Consider the following 21,194-nt stretch of genomic DNA (forward strand, 5'->3'; position numbering starts at 1 on the left):
CCGATGTTCATTTTAGCACTAGTCACAATAGCCAAGACATGGAGCAACCTAAAAGTCCATCGACAGATGAATGGACAAAGAAGACATGGAGATGTGGTACATATGTACAATGAAATAATAGTCATAAAAAAGAATGAAATATAAGGCCATTTCCCACAACATGGGTGAAGCTAGAGATTATTGTCCTAAGTGAAGTAGGTCATACAGAGAAAGATAAATATATGACATCACTTACATATGGAATCTAAGAAATGATACAAATGGACTGATTTACAAAACAGAAACAGACTCAAAGACACAGAAAACAAACTTTTATGATTACAAAAGGGGAAAAGGGTCAAGAGGGACAAACTGAGTAAGGAATGAACAGGTTGGTTCCAAACTTCTAATATAGAATATCAATTCTCGATTTAAAATAGTCAATAAAGGCCTTTGATATATCTCAAAATGGAAAAAAAAAACATTTTATCTTATAAATGATGCACATTCATCATATCCTCAAAGATAACTTTGCCACATAAAGACAGTCACATTTCTTTTTAAAAACATATTTGGAATGGTTAAAGAGTGACAGAAATAAAGTACTGGGTGAAGAGTCAGACAGTGTCTGTGTCTTTATTGAGAGAGGGGGATAATTGAGGTTCAAATTCCAGAAAAAGAACAAAAGGATATGAGCCAGATCCCAGCATGGGGAGGTAAAGACAAAACTACAATCCTTCAGAAGCAAGAACTGCCAGAGATAGACTCTCAGAGTTCCCCTGTTTAATGAGGTGTTCCTGATTCAGTACAACATCTGTTTCATCAGTGAAACAATTTATACAGAATAAGATATAGGAAGTTACTTTTTTATTATCACAAATGTGATTGATGGGAGAGTTTATGCTAGGGTCAAGAATCCCTGACTCTGGTTGAAAATCGATTGCATTTTAACAGATTCCTATGTCTCCTGTAACAAATTACTGGGAACTTAGTGGCTGAAAAATACAAATGTATTATCTAACAGTTCTGGAGATGAGAGAACTGAGATGGGTCTTCCAAGCTAACAATTAAGGTGTTGGCTGAGTTGCATTCTTTCTGGAGGATCTAGGAGAGAATCAATTTCCTTGCCTTTCCCAGGGTTGTCTGCTTTCTTTGGTTCATGACCCCTTCTTCCCTCTTCAAAGTACATCACTCCACATTCTGCCTCTGTCATCACATCTCCTCCCTGATTCTGATGTGAAGTATTTTCTTCCATGTAAGGTAACATATTCACAAGTCCAAAGACTAATACTTGGACATCTTTGGGGACCATAACAATATTCTGTATACCACACCTTTCTTACATGTGAACAGATAATTTGGAAGAAAAAGGAAAATCTTTTTGCCCTAAATATTGAGATATTGAACGAGGAGGTACAAATTGTGCATCTTGACTTTTCCCCCTGAAACTACATGTAGGTGATTTCTAATTTCAACTATATCCAGGACCGAGCCTGAATAACTAATATCCAACAATGATAGGGAATGTATGAATATCACTCAACCAATATGTTCTTGGACAAGTAGGTATATGATTGACTCCTGAGTGGTTCTCTGAATGATTTTTGTTCATTAATTCAATAACTATTTTTGAGTGCTCAGAATGCCAAGCACTGTTCCAGTCACTGGGGATATAGCATTGACAAGAATTCCTGCCTTTGAGGAGTCCATATACATGACAGTAAATACAATTTTGGTCTGTTACATACAGATTTTTATTCTCTAGAAAGGATAAGAACATTTGAAGAAATGTTATGTCATTAAATACCTGGGATTATCAAAGAGTCTAATCTGCTTTTAGCTCAATTTCCACATTCAGGAAGTTTCTCCTCAGTTTTCTGACTGCTTCCTTTATCTCCTTTATCTGAATCTTCACATCTGTAATTTCTATCACACTAATTTTCAGCAGTTTTCTAATAAATATGCATGAATTTTCTCTCTCTGAATATATTATAAAATTTGAGGTAGGAATGATGCACCATAATCTTTTGTACTGATTGAAAAGCAACTCAAAAATGATGCTGGCTGGATTTCCTGGCTTATTCACTCATTCATTTAACAAATATAATTTATGTAGCATCTATAAGTACCTTGTACTCTGCTATTAGAATAAAATAAAGATAATAGATATCAATTATGTGGAATAAAATAATGAAGAAAATGAATAGATGTAAAATGGGGCCATAAAATTATCAGAACAACGTTAAGAGCTGCATAAATCATTTTATGACTTCTAAACAAATCTCCATAATATGAACTAACTAATCAAAATTTATCTATGAAATGGAAAGAAAAGTAATGCAAAAAGAATTCCTCTGACCACTAAGGGAAAAAAATGCTCCTAAACAAAAGTATTTTAAGACTTCCATGAGGTAGGGGTAACAATGAGAATACACTAGGAAGTGAAAATATAAGTAGTGCTTCCTCCAAATTGAAATTTGAATAGCAAAAAATGAAAATGAGAATAGCAAAGGAAATGGTGGTAAATTTGACTATTAATGAACTTATAAGAAATAGAGTTAGAAAGTTAGAAGATGATTTGTAGGGTCGTTCACAAAACAAAAAAATCAGGGATTCTGTGTGAAGTTTATACCAAGACAGAGGCTAGCTAGAAGACAGGAAGGACTTTTTAAAAAAGAAGTTCAATGCTTTTAATAAATCAGAAGTAAAATGAAAGAAAGATGAGAAAAAGAAGTGCAAAGCAAAACTGATCTGTTGAATGCAGCAGGAGACCAGGAGGTGATCAGTTAGATGGAAAATTATAATAAAAAGGAAGAAATGGTAGAATGGGAGGTTGTTCAGATGCTTGATCTTAAAAGCCCCAATACCCCAGATTGTTTTCTAATAGAAACCTAGTTTAAGAATTGATTTCTTTTAGGATAACATACTGATTCCTAGTTTTAATTACATTACTAAGAGGAGAGTGCTTCATTAAGCTATTACAGACAAAACAAATAAGTTACCCGATAACTTTCCTTAGCAGAGATCTTATGTATGCAAGACATGAGAGCATTGACAATGAAGAAATAAGCCATCCATTTTAATACTAATTCATCATCCAAGAAGGATTAGCTTGAATAGGTTGCTGCATAAGGCAGGGAAAGAGCAGATGAGCTCAGCAGGAGACAGGAATGGCAGCTAGGAAAAGGAGAAATGAGATCAAAGACAAACTGCATCTACTTTAAAATTCCTTCAGGAGCAAAGAAGACAAAATAATACAAACAGCAAATGTCAACATATCTGGAAACTTACGCAGCTCCTGTCTTCAAGGCTTCAAATTTCTTGACTATTCATCTAATGTCTTTGAGTTACAGTTTAGTCTCTGAATGACTTCTAGCAGGAGATGCTGGGTTCTGGGTGCTTGGTCACTTTCAAATATGCCGGACCTCCTATGGAATAAGTACGTGTTCTCCTTAAGACCATTGTCTTTAGAAGATGCACCACTTTGAATTCTCTAGTTTTGGTCTAACTATTACTTTCAAGAACTATAATGACATGAATTATGGTTATTATTTATTTAGACTTAAATAATTAGGGCTTCCCAGGTGGTTCAGTGGTAAAGAATACGCCTGCAAATGCAGGAGATGTGGGTTTAATCCTTGGGTCAGGAAGGCTGTCTGGAGAAGGAAATGGCAACCCACTGCAGTATTCTTGCCTGGGAGATTTTATGCACAGAGGAACCTGGCGGGCTCCAGTCCATGGAGTCACAAGAGTCGGACACAACTTAGTGACTGAGCGCACACACACTTAAGTTATTATGATACGTGACAAATCCAGATTCTGCAGTATTTGATGTAATCATTATTTAAATGTCTTCATCTATATGGAAGTAGAATTGGACAACAATTAGAATCCACTTAAAATTTTTGGAAGAAAACAGAGAGATACTCATTATGACCAATTAATAAAATCAGTCAGCCTAAAGAGATCTAAAAATATGTTCTGACTCAGTTCCTTCCTTTAGTTTCTCCATCCAGGACATGTTAGGTTTTCCTAAGTTTAAAAAATTTCCTACTTTTTATTAATGTTATAGTGCAAATGTTCTTCCTTACAGAAAGAAAATCTCTCATCCTTTCAATTAAGCCAATGTCCACTTAATTCTTTCTCTGTGAATATAAAGAAGGTGTCAGAAACTCTTTCAGATAAATGTTTAATATCCTCGAATATGGTCAAAGCAAATGAAGATAACTCATCTGTATTCTCTAGTTTTAATCACATCAATTCCTTTGGCCTTTCTTCATAGTATCCATTTTCTATCCCATTATCTTTGTGACTCTAATTGCCCTCATTTCGCTACCAAAAATAGTGACCTAGAAAGAATTCAAATAAATGTTTAAAACACAAAAATAAAAGCAGAAGTTTTGATTGGTGGTTTTAAGCATTATTCATTTACTTTCGTAGCTTTTTCCTCTTTTTTTTTTTCATGACCTAATTTTAACTGACACTACATTATTTTAGTTTAGGGTGAATTAGATTCATAGATATTTTTCTTCTAAGCAAGTCTTCAATCATTCTTTCCTCACCTTGATTCAATGAATTTGGGGTTTTATTTTTTTAACATTTCACTTGTGGCTCAGATGATAAAGAATCTGCCTGCAATGCAGGAGACCCAGGTTTGATCCCTGGGTTGGGAAGATTCCCTGGAGAAGGAAATGGCAACCCACTCTGTATTCTTGCTGGGATAATCCCATCAACAGAAGAGCCTGACAGGTTATAGTCCATGGGGTGGCAAAGAGTCAGATGTGACTGAATGATTAATACTATCATTAGTACCCAAAGAACTTTTTCTTCTTTAGATTTTAGTTTTTTTAAGATAGAAGTAAAGCAGACAACAAGCTTGTTAGGAAGACAAGAAGCATGCTGCTGCTGCTGCTGCTAAGTCGCTTCAGTCGTGTCCGACTCTGTGCGATCCCATATATGGCAGCCCACCAGGCTCCCCCGTCCCTGGGATTCTCCAGGCAAGAGTACTGGAGTGGGTTGCCATTTCCTTCTCTGGATGAGAAACATATTTGCCTTTATTTTCAGTGCTAATAGATTTCCCTAAAGATCCTTGTTAAAAGTTAACAATTCAAACTGTGTCCTAATCCTGATCACAGTGTGGACTCCAGACGCTATGATGTGTCTTCAGTCGCACCTTTGGATCTCCAAGTCACTTTCAAGTCCTAGTCAAAAATTAAGGTTAATTCCTGTTCTTTGGGGAAGATCCCCTGGAGAAGGAAATGGCACCCCACTCCAGTACTCTTGCCTGGGAAATCCCATGGACGGAGGAGTGTGGTAGGCTACAGTCCATGGGGTCGCAAAGAGTCAATGAGTCATGTTCACAAGCATTCATATTTATTCTCCTATTGTGTTCATCATCTCACCAGCACAACCTGTTTCTTCCTGGCTTCAGGCCAAAGCTTACATGACATGTACAAAAATCAAACTGTTACCTGAGTTTTCCTTGTCACTGAAGTTTATCTAGTTTAACATATTCCTCCTGTTGTCAACTTCATTCCATCACTCCTACAAGGGAAGCCTTGAAGCTATTCACAGATTATTATCTGAAGCACACAGAAGTATATAAAATGTTTCTAAAAATGGAAAAAATAGCTAATTAGCTGCACTAGAGGGTAGTGACCAAATAATGCTATAGTGTCCTGGGATTGTAAAACTAAAGTCAGTAAGTCAAGGAAATTGTCTTCTAAAAATATGTATTCACAGTGATCAAAGCAACAAAGGGGAAAATGTTGATAATGACTCATGGGAGGGAGGGAAGACATTGGAATATTAAGAAAATCAGTATTACTTTATTAAATAATAAAAATCATTTTACTTGCCAATACAAATCCTATCATGGTGAGTGAAAGACTCCCCTGGTAATTTGATGATAGTCGTTTTCCAAGAAATTCATACAAATAATATGAAACAATCTCATAAATGTAAATTTTCTCTATACATTCATAAATTAGGCAAGTGAAAGAATAAATTAGAAAAGTTAATTTAAAATAGTTTTAAAATAATTTTGTTTACTTATTTATTTATGGGTGCACTGGGTCTTCATTGCTTTGTGCAGAGTTTCTCTAGTTGCAGCAAGCAGGTCCTACTCTTACTTGCAGTGTGTGGGCTTTTCAATGTGGTGGCTTCTCTTGCGGTGGAACACAGGCTCTAAAGCACGTGGGCTTCAGCAGTTGTGGCTTGTGGGCTCTAGAGCACAGGTTCAGTAGTTGTGGTGCATGGGCCTAGTTGCTCCATGGCATGTGAAATCTTCTCAGACCAGGGACCAAATCCATATCTCCCACGTTGGCAGGTGGATTCCCCAGCCCTGTGCTGCCAGGGTAGTCTAAAAATAGCTTTTTAATGTGACTTTTATAAATAAGTTTACCACATTATAATAAGAAAGTTTTTTGTAACTCATATATGTTTCTTCCAAAGCAACTTGTACAGTTAGTCAGTCAGTTCAGTCGCTCAGTTGTGTCTGACTCTGCAACCCCATGGACTGCAGCATGCCAGGCTTCCTTGTCCATCACCAACTCCCAGAGCTCTCTGAAACTCATGCCCATTGAGTTGGTGATGCCATCCAACCATCTCATCCTCTGTCATCCCCTTCTCCTCCTGCCTTCAATCTTTCCCAGCATCAGGGTCTTTTCCATTGAGTCAGTTCTTTGCATCAGGTGGCCAAAGGATTGGAGCTTCAGCTTCAGCATCAGTCTTTCCAATGAATATTCAAGACTGATTTCCTTTAGCATGGACTGGTTGGATATTCTTGCAGTCCAAGGGACTCTCAAGGGCCTTCTCCAACACCACAGTTCAAAAGCATCAATTCTTCAGTGCTCAGCTTTCTTTATGGTTCAGCTCTCACATCCATACATGACAACTAGAAAACCATAACTTTGATTATATAGACCTTTCCTGCTATCTAGAAGGCCTAATATTTATTTGTTGAACTTAACAAAAAAATGCAGTCATTGGAATAATTACATTGTCTTTTACTGTGCCTGTCATTTGGAGGTAGAAATAATATGAGTAAAGAAGTTGACTTCAAAATATTAAGAGGAAGTAGCAGGAGTTATTTCCCTCTGTCTTCAGCCTCAGGTATAGACAATGAGGTAACCACGTTCCTCAGTTCATAGTACATTGTCAGCATTGGTTAACAAAGGGCTTGCTTTTCTTTTTTATCTCCTTAAACTCCATTTTCAGTCCCTTTACCTCAGAGAAAACCATTTCTAGTGTTTTAAAAATATATCTCAATATTGTATGTGCTACCCTAAAACATGTGTATTGTTTTGTATGTATCTACATATAAAAGATTTTTATACATATTGCTCTGATTCTTTGTTCACTTAGCCCATATTGCTATGTGTACTTTCAGTCTATTACTCCAAATATTGCATAGTAATCCACAGTGGGTATGTACTACTTTTTATCTGTCTGATTACCTAATGACAGACATCCAGGTTAGGTTACCTCCAGTGTTTTCAAGCTGCTGCATAAGACTGCACAAGTACTGAATGACTTTTCCACCAATTTCTTCAACCCATACATGGCAATAATGTTAATATTCAGCTGGAACACAGTTGTTTGATTAAAGTAATTGTTAAAATTCTATAATATGTGCCCACTGATTAGAATATAACCACTGTCACAAGTCCTTTCAAGCTCCACTTGTCACCAAGATCTTTCCCCAGAATTCCTTATGAATTCTCTACTAAAAGTTAATGCCTGGAAAAGCAAGATTCTTCAGGACCCTGTTCCAACTCTGGAAAGCACGTGTTATGATGGGTAAGTGTCTATACCATGCAATTATGGAACATCTGTTACCTGGCATCTTGACTAGGCTTGAAGGATTTAAAACAGTGTCATTCACATCAGTGGGGTCTTAATGCTGACTTTTAGCTATGACAGTCTTCAAGGGGTCTTTTATCATTCAGTTGTCCTGCCAAAGCTTCCTTACTTGGTGATGAGGAAAACTGCAATAGGACAAAGGCAGAAGCTGCAAAGCAACCTACACCCAAATTCTGGAATTCATGCAACATCATCTTTGCCACATTCCATTTGTCACAACAAGGCACAAGATCAGGCCAAGATTTAAGGGTGGGAAAATAGACTACACCTCTTGGCAGGAAGAGGTGAAAAATATTGTGTGTATGTTTAATCAATCAACTAGGAACTACATAACTACCCACTTTGAGTTGTGTTGATCGGCTAAGTCTTAGAAATCAGTTTAATGTGGGAATTGATATATGTCCTATAAGACTTGAAGGTGCTGTTGCTCCAATTTTTACTAATTCAAAGAATCATCAGCTGTCTTCCATTCCTGCTTTTGTCTTAGATTCAACAGATTTGTAATAAGTAATTTTAATTTTTTAAGTAAGTTTCTATCCTGATACTATATATGAGATTCAGTTGAGCTATTGATCTAGAAACCTCTGTACCTGGGGCCAAACAGCCTCCCAACTGTTTACTAAAGCAGAGGTATGGTAACATTACTTGGTTTGAAAGGAGCTTACAGGTCCTTGGGAAAACTTGTCACCATCGACAAATGAGATTGGATGTACACAGATGACTGTCTGATGAGCTTGAGCGTCCATAAGAAGGCTGTCTGGTGCATTTGAGAGACTGTCATTATATTAATAAAAGTAAAAGACATCTGGCAGAGTAGGCCAGACTAAGTGGCAAGGCCTGGTGGGGAGTAGAGTGCACAGTAACTACTAGTGCAGAGTGAAGGTATGGTTGACCACTCTCTAGTGAAGCTTCTCTATCCTTTCCCACAGTGTCCTCAGAGTCCTCCACATCCTTGTGCTCTCTGAAAATGATGGGACTGTGAGGTGAATGAAAGACCTGCACACTAGAGCCCCAGTCTCCTCCCTGGGAATCCCTTCCTCGAGAAGAGGCTATGAGAAACAAACCAGGTGAAAGGGTAAACAGTCCAGACAAGGCCACAAATTTTCAGGCCATGATATATGGGCAACTCAGGGATCAGCAAGTTTGAAGAAGATGGGCAGTGGGTCAAGGAGATATCCATATACCATAGACTGGCCTCTGCCCTTGAAGTAGAAGAATGGCTCCAGCATGGCCAACAGAACAAAGGGTCTACACCTCTTAGATGAGAATCTTTCCCTAGAGTACCTTGAGAACTCTAGAGAGAACACTTGGAGGAGAGAATCCAGGAAAAGATTAACTTTCTGCTTCTCAAGCAGGTCAGGAAAAATGAGACTTGCAATGTTACAGCAACCGTGACACACATGTACTCAGCAGATCCTGCAGCCTGGTGTTTTGATTGCCTTATTTTTACTTTTAAACTTGATTTCTATATCTGTTTATTAAATAGTGTGTGATACATTTATTAAAATGATGGCAATAGTTGTAAAGAACCCAGCTGTCAATGCCAGAGACATAAAAGACTCAGGTTCGACCCTTGGGAAGATCCCCTGGAGGAGGGCATGGGAACCTACTCCAATATTCTTACCTGGAGAATCCCATGGACAGAGGGGCCTGGTGAGCAATAACAGTCCATAGGTCAAAAAGAGTTGGACATGAAGGAGTAACTAACACTTTCACTTTCTTTCAAATATTATTCTCTTCACCAACCGAAAGATAGTCAAAGTCTAGGTTTATAAAGTGTATGAATCAATATGGGGAAGGTTTCTCATAAAACCCTTCATTTACAGCTAACATTTGTGGCCATCATAATAAAAACATCTGTGTAGAAGGCATATCTGTCCATTTTAGATTGTATATATTCCACCAGTAGTGCCTTATGCAACAGGGATGTACAATGATTGTCTGTTATTACATCTCACATGCTAGTAAAATAACACTCAAAATTCTCCAAGCCAGGCTTCAATAATACATGAACTGTGAAATTCCAGATGTTCAAGCTGGATTTAGAAAAGGCAGAGGAACCAGAGATCAAATTGCCAACACCCGTTGGATCATCGATAAAGCAAGAGAGTTCCAGAAAAACGTCTATTTCTGCTTTATTAACTATGCCAAAGCCTTTGATTGTGTGGATCATAATAAACTGTGGAAAATTCTGAAAGAGATGGAAACACAAGACCACTTGACCTGCCTCTTGAGAAATCTGTATGCAGATCAGGGAGCAACAGTTAGAACTGGACATGGAACAACAGACTGGTTTCAAATAGGAAAAGGAGTACATCAAGGCTGTATATTGTCACCCTGCTTATTTAACTTATATGCAGAGTACATCATGAGAAACTCTAGGCTGGAAGAAGCACAAGCTGGAATCAAGGTTGCCAGGAGAAATATCGATAACCTCAGATATGCAGATGACACTATCCTTATGGCAGAAAGTGAAGAGGAAGTAAAAAGCCTCTTGATGAAAGTGAAAGATGAGAGTGAAAAAGTTGGCTTAAAGCTCAACGTTCAGGAAACTAAGATTGTGGCATCTGGTCCCATCATTTCATGGCAAAGAGATGGGAAAACAGTGGAAACAGTGACAGACTATTTTTGGGGGGCTCCAAAATCACTGCAGATGATGACTGCTGCCATGAAATTAAAAGACACTTATCCTTGGAAGGAAGGTTATGACCAACCTAGACAGCATATTCAAAAGCAGAGACATTACTTTGTCAACAAAGGTCCATCTAGTCAAGGCTATGGTTTTTCCAGTAGTCACGTATAGATGTGAGAGTTGGACTACAAAGAAAGCTGAGCGCTGAAGAATTGATGCTTTTGAACTGTGGTGTTGGATAAGACTCTTGAGAGTCAACCAGTCCATCCTAAAGGAGATCAGTCTTGAGTGTTCACTGGAAGGACTGATGTTGAAGCTCAATACTTTGGCCACCTGATGCGAAGAGCTGACTCATTTGAAAAGACCCTGATGCTGGGAAAGATTGAAGGCAGGAGCAGAAGGGGACAACAGAGGATGAGATGGTTGGATGGCATCACCAACTCAATGGACATGAGTTTGGGTAAACTCTGGGAGCTGGTGATGGACAGGGAAGCCTGGCGTGCTGCAATCCATGGGGTTGCAAAGAGTCAGACACAACAGAAACTGAACTGAACTGAATGTGTGGCATCTGTGATTATTAATTATGCCATAAGAAACTAGCAGAGCTTGAGGAAAAGTCCTTTTTCTAATTAGTTGGTTCACTTAATATGTGAACATTCTGTTGTAATCAAAGCAAATTCACAGTAACTTTATTTATTTTTCCAAAATACATCCCTAATTCAACAACATTTAAGTATCTGAATTGCTATAAACATTGTTGCCCCTGGGTAATTGCAAGTCTTTTAACTGGTTGCCCTTGTCCTGCTCTTATTCCCTCAAATCTTTTCCTCAGACAGAAGTCAGAAAGATACTGTTAGGTTGAAGCTAGTATCTTGTCATCCCTCTGCCTGAAATCCTTCAATGGTTTCTGAGAAAAAAGAGCATAAAGTTGAGATAGAGGAGGGGAAAAAGAAAAGGCTGAAGACTAAACAAAGACCAGTCCCATCACTTCATGGCAAATGGATGGGGAAACAGTAGAAACAGTAAAGGCTTTATTTTTTTGGACTCCAAAATCACTGCAGATGGTGATTGCAGCCATGAAATTAAAAGATGCTTGCTCCTTGAAAGAAAAGCTATGACAAACATAGACAACATATTCAAAAGCAGAGACATTACTTTGCCAACAAAGATCTGTCTAGTCAAGGCTATGGTTTTTCCAGTGGTCATGTATGGATGTGAGAATTGGACTGTAAAGAAAGCTGAGCACTGAAGAACTGATGTTTTTGAACTGTGGTGTTGGAGAAGACTCTTGAGAGTCCCTTGGACAGCAGCAAGATACAACCAGTCCATCCTAAAGAAAATCAGTCCTGAATATTCACTGGAAGGACTGATACTGAAACTGCAATTTTCTGATTATAATCCAATTTACTGTATCACTACACACAGAGAGAATGAGCTAAACAGTCCTCCAGCACAGAATTCCCTTTGATATTCCTTCTTATTATAAATTAATAATAGAAACTATAGGTTACACATTAGCATATTCTAAGTTTGGTTATCAGAAGTTATTTTCCCAAAGAGAGGTTACTTTTGGAAAAGCTAAGAACTTAAGTTTCTAGGTGGCCAAGTACAGATCCAGTTCTTACATTATAATGAGTCTACAGAGTGCATCCAGAATTTTTAGATAACTCTTCTGTCTCTTTAAACTTTGATGGTGACCATGGTAATTATTAATTATATCAATAAAATCAAGAGCTATTAAAAAAAATAATCAAAATGAATAAGCCTTTATCCAATATTTTTAAGAAAAACAGGGAGAAGATCCAGCAGACAAAAAGAAAGAGCAGAAATTATGATGGATATCACAGGAGTACAAACCATAATAGGAGAATACTATGATCAGTTATCGGACAAGGCAATGGCACCCCACTCCAGTACTCTTGCCTGGAAAATCCCATGGATGGAGGAGCCTGGTAGGCTGCAGTCCATGGGGTTGCTAAGAGTCGGACACGACTGAGCGACTTCACTTTCACTTTTCACTTTCATGCACTGGAGAAGGAAATGGCAACCCACTCCAGTGTTCTTGCCTGGATAATCCCAGGGACGGGGGAGCCTGGTGGGCTGCCGTCTATGGGGTCACACAGAGTCAGACACGACTGAAGTGACTTAGCAGCAGCATGATCAGTTATATGCCAACGAATTAGGCAACTTAAATAAAATGGATAAATTCCTAGAAACACACACTCTTTTTAGACTGAATCAAGAAGAAATAGAAAATCTGAACGGACCATTATTGGAACTATATTTGAATCTATAACCAAGAAACTTCCAAAAAACCGGTCTAGGACTGCACAGCTTCAGGGAAGAATTCTACCAAACATATAAAAAAAATTAATACCTACGCGTCTCAAACTACTCCCTAAAACTGAAGGGGAAGAACCATTCCTAAAATCATTCTCTGAGACCACTACCACCCTGATACCAAAACCAGAGAAAGAAAATTATAGGTCAATATTTCTGATGAATATAGATGCAAAATCCTCAACAAATTATAACAAACTGAATTCAACAATACCTGAAAAGGATAATACACCATAATCAAGTGGATTTTTTCCAAGGATGCAAGAATGTTTCAATATTCACAGATCAATTAATGTGATACACCACATTAACAAAATGAAGGATGAAAATCGTAGGATCATCACATAAAAAGAATTTGACAAAATTCAGTGCACATTCTTGATAAAACTTCAAACAAACTTGGGTGTACTTTCAAAGGAAACAAAACAAATAGTTTGAGAAAATAAAAACAAACACACTGAAAAACAAATTAACTAACCAAATTCTCTATCACCTCTCATCTGATAGAGAATAGGCCCCCATCATCTCAAGAGACATACAAAAGAATCTGATATTGATGAAGTATTCCTGGGTTCATAGGGATATAAGCATTAGAATGATGACACTCATTGGCCTTTTGATCTGGTGGTTAAAGAAGGCCTTACTGGTCATGTGTCTATAAATTCAGCAGAAAAGAAAGCATCAATAAGCTGTGTCTGTTTGGTAATGTAATTTATCCTTTTCCTTAATTGGTAAGTATCTCATGTGACTGAATACCTGAATGAATTCCTTCTGTTGACCAATTAAACTGTTATGGTCATGAAACTTCCATGTGGTCCACTTCATTTTATATAGCCTTTGGAAGCATCTGCACACATGTATAAGAACACATGTTAAAATATTTGCTATTAAAAAAATTTGCTATTACCTTATAAAAGCAAACATTTGATAAAACTCAAATGTCCATTGATAGGAAATGTTATAGACATGCACTCTCCCAAAACCTTATTGGAGCAGCACCACCACGCGAATCTGAATGAACCAGCTTTTCCTTGCATAAAATATGTATTTTTGGCTTTACCAGAGCAGCTGTCTCTGGTACCATAAAGAGTGTTAGTCCCAACCTAATTTGGATAGAGAAATACAATTTACAATAATAAACAGTTTTATACTAAAAGAATAGTAGGATTTTGCCAATATGGTTCAGAGTATGGAGAACATGCATGTGACAGCATTCTAAAATTATTATGCCAAAAAAGACAAATATGAAACTAAAGTAGAGTTTATTAACATATAAATACTGACCTGAGATTTAGGTAGTAATGTGTATTAACACAAATAAGTGGAGTGGTGTTAACAGCCTATTAGATTGTTAAATCTTTTACTCAATGAACATATTTCATGAAAATGTACATCAAGGGGCATTAAAAAGAATCTTAATAATCAGATGGACTAGTTACCCATCCAGTGAATTTCAGTTAGCTTCTAACCACTCCAGGATTTGATTAATGGGCACATGTGCAAAGCGGCCATGGTAACAGGGATGGAAGCTATACATGATCTCAATACTTCCCTTCAACAGACTTCCCCTCAACAAAGCTGGTCTGTGTACATCACAGAGTTCCAACCTGCCAGTAGAGGAAACCAATCATTTCTAGGGGAAAATAGCTAGCTACCTGGCAACATATGGATTACATTGGACCTCTTTTTTCATGGAAGAGGTAGTGATTTATCCTATCAAGAACAGATACATATTTCATAATGAATTTGAATTACTAGTCTGCTATCATGGCTTCATATTGTGTCAACTCAGCTAAACCAGACCTTTTCCCAGAATTTCCTTCCATGTATGTTTCCACATTAGGATTCACCACTAGAAAAGTTTGAGTTTTGGAGAAAGGAAGTGAAGCAGTACCATTTTTGTTCTGAAGGCCAAGACAGAGAAAGTATCCTTGTAACTCATGCATGCAACTGGCTCATCTTGCTGATGTGGGACAACTTGGGCCTTCAGCTCCTTTCACTTCTGCTTGATTTCCACCTCAGTTTTTCTAAGTCCTGGGTCAGATGCAAGTGCATGCTTATGATGAAGAGCATCAGCTTACTCCACAGGTCGCCTGCATCATCAAAATTGGAAGCAAAGAGAGACACAGTTCTAGTTTATCCTTGGTCTCCTTCACTTCCTGTGCATTTCCCTTCCAGAAGGCTAGTTCTGCAGGCTTCCAAAAAGTTCAATGGCAATACACTAATACTGTTTAATGGCCTCCACCATTGCATAAACCTTCCCCATGTCTTTATAGCCCCAGGAATGATAAGAGCTTACTGCTCTTTCCAGCACTGGGATCCTTTACAGTCCTTTCTTGGTTCTTGTAACCCTACCTAAACTCTTATAAGTAAGAGAGATATCAGAAATAACGTACACTAGTGAGAATATTGAGAGAAGAAAATCCTTGGGTACTGTAGTGGGAATGTAAATTGGTAAAGGACTATAAATGCTGCTGCTGCTGCTAAGTCGCTTCAGTCATGTCCGACTCTGTGCGACCCCATAGACAGCAGCCCACGAGGCTCCCCCGTCCCTGGGATTCTCCAGGCAAGAACACTGGAGTGGGTTGCCATTTCCTTCTCCAGTGCATGAAAGTGGAAAGTGAAAGTGAAGTCGCTCAGTTGTGTCTGACCCTCAGCGACCCCATGGACTGCAGCCTACCAGGCTCCTCCGTCCATGGGATTTTCCAGGTAGGAGTACTGGAGCGGGGTGCCATTAATGCACTATAAATACCAGTATGGAATTTCCTCAGAAAATTAAAACCAAAGCTGCATATGATCCAGCAACTCCACTTTTTCGTCTATACATAAAGGAAAAGAAATCACTGTCTTGAAGAGATATCTGTACCACCATGATCACTGTAACATTATTTACAATAGCCAGGACATCAAAACAACCTAAATGTGTGCTGACAGATGAATGGAGAAAGAAAATGTGGTATGTACACATGGCAGAATGTTGTTCAGTCATGAGAAGGAAGGAAATTCTGCATTTGTGACAACGGGGATGGACCTGGAGAGTATTTTGCTAAGTAAAAAAAAGTCAGACAGAGAAAGACAAATATTGTATGATCTCATTTATATGTAGAATCTTAAAAAAAGCTCTGAACTCATAGAAACAGGGCACAGATTGGTGGGTTATCAGAGGTGGGTGGTGGATGAGAAGTGTGGCAGTGGTCCAAAGCTACAGATATTCAGTTATGTAATAAATATGCTTAAGAAATTTAATGCACAGGAATGGTGACTGTAGTTAACAGTACCGTATTATATCAGATGGTCTCTGACTTATTATGGTTTGACAAAGGTTTTTCACTTTATTATGATGTGGACATAATATGCAATCAGTAAACCACACTTCTAAATTTTTATCTTTTCCTGCTCTAGCAATTTGTGGTATGATGCTGTTTTGTGGTTCTGGGCAGTGGGAGTGAGCCACAGCTCCCAGTCAGCTCCACAATCATGAAGGAAAACAGTTGATATACTCTTAGCCATTTTGTGTTCACACAACTATTCTATTTTTCACTTGTAGTACAGGATTCAATAAATTATGTGAGATATTCAACACTTTATTATAAAAGACTTTATGTTAGATGATTTTATCCACCTGTGGGCTAATGTATGTGTTCTGCAAACATTTAAGGTAAGATCGGAGAAGGCAATGGCACCCTACTCCAGTACTCTTGCCTAGAAAATCCCATGGACAGAGGAGCCTGGTAGGCTGCAGTCCATGGGGTCACGAAGAATTGGACTTGACTGAGTGACTTCACTTTCACTTTTCACTTTCATGCACTGGAGAAGGAAATGACAACCCACTCCAGTGTTCTTGCCTGGAGAATCCCAGGGACAGGGGAGCCTGGTGGGCTTCCATCTATGGGGTCACACAGAGTCGAACACGACTAGCAGCAGCAGCAGCAAGGTAAGATAGGCCAAGCTATGATGTTCTGTATGTTAGGTCTATTAAATGCACTTTTGATTCAGATATTTTCAACTTACGATGGGTTTGTTGGGACATAACTCCATTGTAAGTTGAGGGAGATCAGTATTTAAAAGTTGCCAAGAGAGTAGATCTTAAGAGTTCTCATTACAAGAAACAAATTGTATGTGAAGTGATGGATTTAATTAAACATGTGGTAATAATTTTGTAATATATGCATATACCAAGTCAGTACGTTGTATATTTTATATGTTATATGTGTATAACATATACAATGTTACATGTAATTATATCTCTATAAAACAGGAGAAAAGCTTTTACTCTACTTGCTTTATCACACACTTATCCATCTATTCACATATCAACACATTTTTGATTCTTTCAGAAGTGAATTGAGGATCTGTTTCCTGCATTTTAATTGAATCATCATTCATTTATATGAAACATTTATTGAGGTCAGTCTGTGCTATACATCATTTCATATGAACCAGAAGAGTCACTTTTTATTTATTTTTAATTTTACTTTACAATATTGTATTGGTTTTGCCATACATCAACATGAATCCACCACAGGTATACACGTGTTCCCCATCCTGAACCCCCCTCCCACCTCCCGCCCCATACCATCTCTCTGGGTCATCCCAGTGCACCAGCCCCAAGCATCCTGTATCCTGCATCAAACCTGGACTGGTGATTCATTTCCCATATGACACCACACATGTTTCAATGCCATTCTCCCAAATCCTCCCACACTCTCCCTCTCCCACAGAGTCCAAAAGACTATTCTATACATCTGTGTCTCTTTTGCTGTCTCACATACAGGGTTATCATTACCATCTTTCTAAATTCCATATATATGTGTTATTATGCTGTATTGGTGTTTTTCTTTCTGGCTTACTTCACTCTGTATGATCGGCTCCAGTTTCATTCACCTCATTAGAACTGATTCAAATGTATTCTTTTTAATGGCTGAGTAATACTCCATTGTGTATATGTACCACAGCTTTCTTATCCATTCATCTGCTGATGGACATCTAGGACTCGCTTTTTAAAAGGTCATGTTCACAGCTTTTTTATCCATTCATCTGCTGATGGACATCTAGGTTGCTTCCATGTCCTGGCTATTATAAACAGCGCTGCAATGAACATTGGGATACACGTGTCTCTTTCAATTCTGGTTTCCTCGGTGTGTATGCCCAGCGAGACAGCAAAAGAGACACAGATGTATAGAACAGTCTTTTGGACTCTGTGGGAGAGGGTGAGGGTGGGATGATTTGGGAGAATGGCATTGAAACATATAATATCATATATGAAATGAGTTGCCAGTCCAAGTTCAATGCATGATACTGGATGCTTGGGGCTAGTGCACTGAGACAACCCAGAGGGATGGTACAGGGAGGGAGGAGGGAGGGGGGATCAGGATGGGGAAAATGTGTATACCTGTGGCGGATACATGTTGATGTATGGCAAAACCAATACAATATTGTAAAGTAATTAACCTCCAATTAAAATAAATTTATATTAAAAAATAAAAGGTCATGTTCAAATGGATCATTCTTTTTATTTTTATTTTTTTAAATTTATTTTTTATTTTACTTTACAATTCTGTATTGGTTTTGCCATACATTGACATGAATCCACCACTCATTCTTTTTAAAGTAAAATTTGCATTGATTTTATTTTTATGCACATTTTTCTTGTTGAGTTTGTTTGGATGAAGTTCTTACACTTGCCAAAAAGATGGAATACTGGATATGCTGCTGTGGGTCAATCCTAGGTTCTGGAATTGGAGAGCTTTGAGTAGGTTTTGAAGAGTAGAGAGGCAGACTTTGCTTTTCTTCTGCTAGAAATACTGTTCATGCCCCTCTGTCTCCTGGTCCTTCAGATCTCAGGTACTTTGACTGCTTAACATGAGTGATGGTCTACCCTATTATTCTCTCCAATGCCATTTTTTTCAAAATGTGAAAGAGGTTCAAGCATTTCCTCTTGCCTATTCAGCATTATGGGTGTTTAAGCTGATTGAAATGTATAGTGGAATCCGCATGATTCTGATTTGTCTTCACAATCCCCAGGCCTTCTGCCTCATTTTAAATCACCAATGAGTCAGTAATCATTGACAGACAAATTTGCCAAAGTTGATGTTCTAAAATAGCCAGTCAGTTTTGTTTCCTCTCCAGTGACTCATTATAAGATTTTTCTTTCAGATGTCTGTTTCAAACCAATCAGGTTCTAGGGACAATTCCCCTGACCACATGAGCTAAGTGAACAAATGTATATCTGCAGCATCACCTGGTTGCTATTCTTCAGATGTTAATTACCTTGTTTAATTCTTTCAGCTTTTTATAAAATGGCAATGGCAGAAACATAAGCTCAGTTACTAAGATACTTTAGCTCTCTGAAGATGCTGTGGTCTGGGAACAGGTTGGTGGAAAAATGAAAAGTCCAGTTAACAAGAGGAAAAAATTAAACTTGATCATTAGTTTCAGAATAATAGTCTTGGTGGGCAAATCTTCACTTGCAGATATCAAATGGATTTTTAGTTGTGGTTAGATAAGTTATAATGTAGGGAAGAAGAAGCAGATCTCATTAGGGCTATGGATTATGGAGAGAGGTGAATAACTGACTTTGATTTTTATGTGGTGCTTAGACATGTGTCTTAGGCTTCCAGAGGGAAACTAATGTCACGAAGGACATAAAGGTCAGCACAATGCAATGTTTTTAGCATAGGCAAGTCACTTGAGGCTTCAGGTGATGATTAGGAAAGAGTTTATTTACTTCTTACCTCATTAACTTTTTTGATATGAGTGAAGAAAATTAGTAACCTCAGAAGTTAGAAAGCAAGACCACTTATTCTGTTTTATTTCTGTATTTATAGAAAAGTGAAAAAAGGAAAAAAATCCCCTGGAGACTAGTTCTCCATGGTATTTCTTGGGCCTAAAATTAAATGATGTACACAGAATCTGGAGAAGGACAGACTGATCATTTGTCTGAGAACAAACTTGACCCTGTCTACATGTCTCATTACTAACCTACTGTTTTTAGCTTTGATTTAGAAAAACTGCTATAATGGCATTGGAAGAAAATTAATCTTTCTACTATTATCCATATTTGTTGGGCATTTAGCTATTTTTTATTTTTATTTTTGGCCACCACAATGTAAAACACCTAAGATTTAGAAAAAAACAACATGTTTAGGAATCTAGAGGTATGAAAATTGATCTTAAGCAGAAAGGTGAAAGGAATAATTTAATTGTTACTTAATTCAAGGACAGTAGGATTTATTTAAAAGGATTCTTGACAGTGTCTCTATTTTACTTTTACAGAGCAACAGATAAATAGACATAGACTTGGAGAACTAGAAAGTTCATTTGAAGGCAGAGAAGTTTTAGACTGTCAAATTAATAAAGCATAGGGACAGCCTAATCAGAGAGATACTAAATTTTTAAGTGTTATGTCTCTGATGATTTAAGTATGCCAGTGATGTATTATTTGTGCTGGATCAGAAATTTCTTTATATACTTACTGGTTTATTTAGTAGGACACTAAATCCTATGGGATTTAGTAGTAGGACACCTATTCTCTTCATTTTCTTCAACTGTAAACTTGAAATGGATGAGAATCTCTTCTAGGAGACCAAACCCACATATATCTTCAAAACAATGATAGTGTTTGGAGAGCAAATGTTAAAGAGTTGTTGTAAATTTAATGACCTTTGATTGAGAAGAGCATGGCAGTAGATGAAAGTCCTGGAAAACAAATGATTCAAAGTGTTCTTTTAGAGCAAGCTCAGTTTAACTCAGACCCCAAAACAGCTCAGTATCACTCTTTGAGGAGCACTTTTATGCCTTCCCCTGGGTTTGTGTATTCGACCAGATGCAACTCTTATCTTTGAAGACATAAGCCAAATCCATGTTAATGTCGTCTGGTATTCAGTTCTTTATTTACTTTATTTCCTATTTAGAACATCAGACTCATTTCTAGACTTCCCATTTTTCCTCTTTCCTTATCCAGTTCTTCCTCTGATGTATCTCACTTAGACTCATTGTACTTGGACAGTACCTGATGTTCCAAATTTATTTCGCTTTTTGTGTGCTGTGCTTAGTCACTCAGTCGTGCCTGACTTGCGACCCCATGACTGTAGCCTGCCATGTTCCTCTGTCCATGGGATTCTCCAGGCAAGGATGCTGGAGTGGGTTGCCATTTCTGGCTCCAGGGGATCTTTCTGACCCAGGAATCAGACCTAGGTCTCTTGTATTGAAAGCAGACTTTTTACCGATTGAGCTACTTCTTATGAAATCAAAACTCCCAATTGCTTAAATACCTACATAAGAGGTAGCTGCTGCTCCCAAAAAGTGATCAGAAGAAATAATTTACAAAGCAATGTGAATACTTGTCATTTCTCATTGTCTAATCCTTGGGGACATTAGT

The sequence above is a fragment of the Oryx dammah genome, unplaced genomic scaffold (assembly GCF_014754425.2).
Source record: "Oryx dammah isolate SB20612 unplaced genomic scaffold, SCBI_Odam_1.1 HiC_scaffold_26, whole genome shotgun sequence".
Lineage (NCBI taxonomy): Eukaryota > Metazoa > Chordata > Mammalia > Artiodactyla > Bovidae > Oryx > Oryx dammah.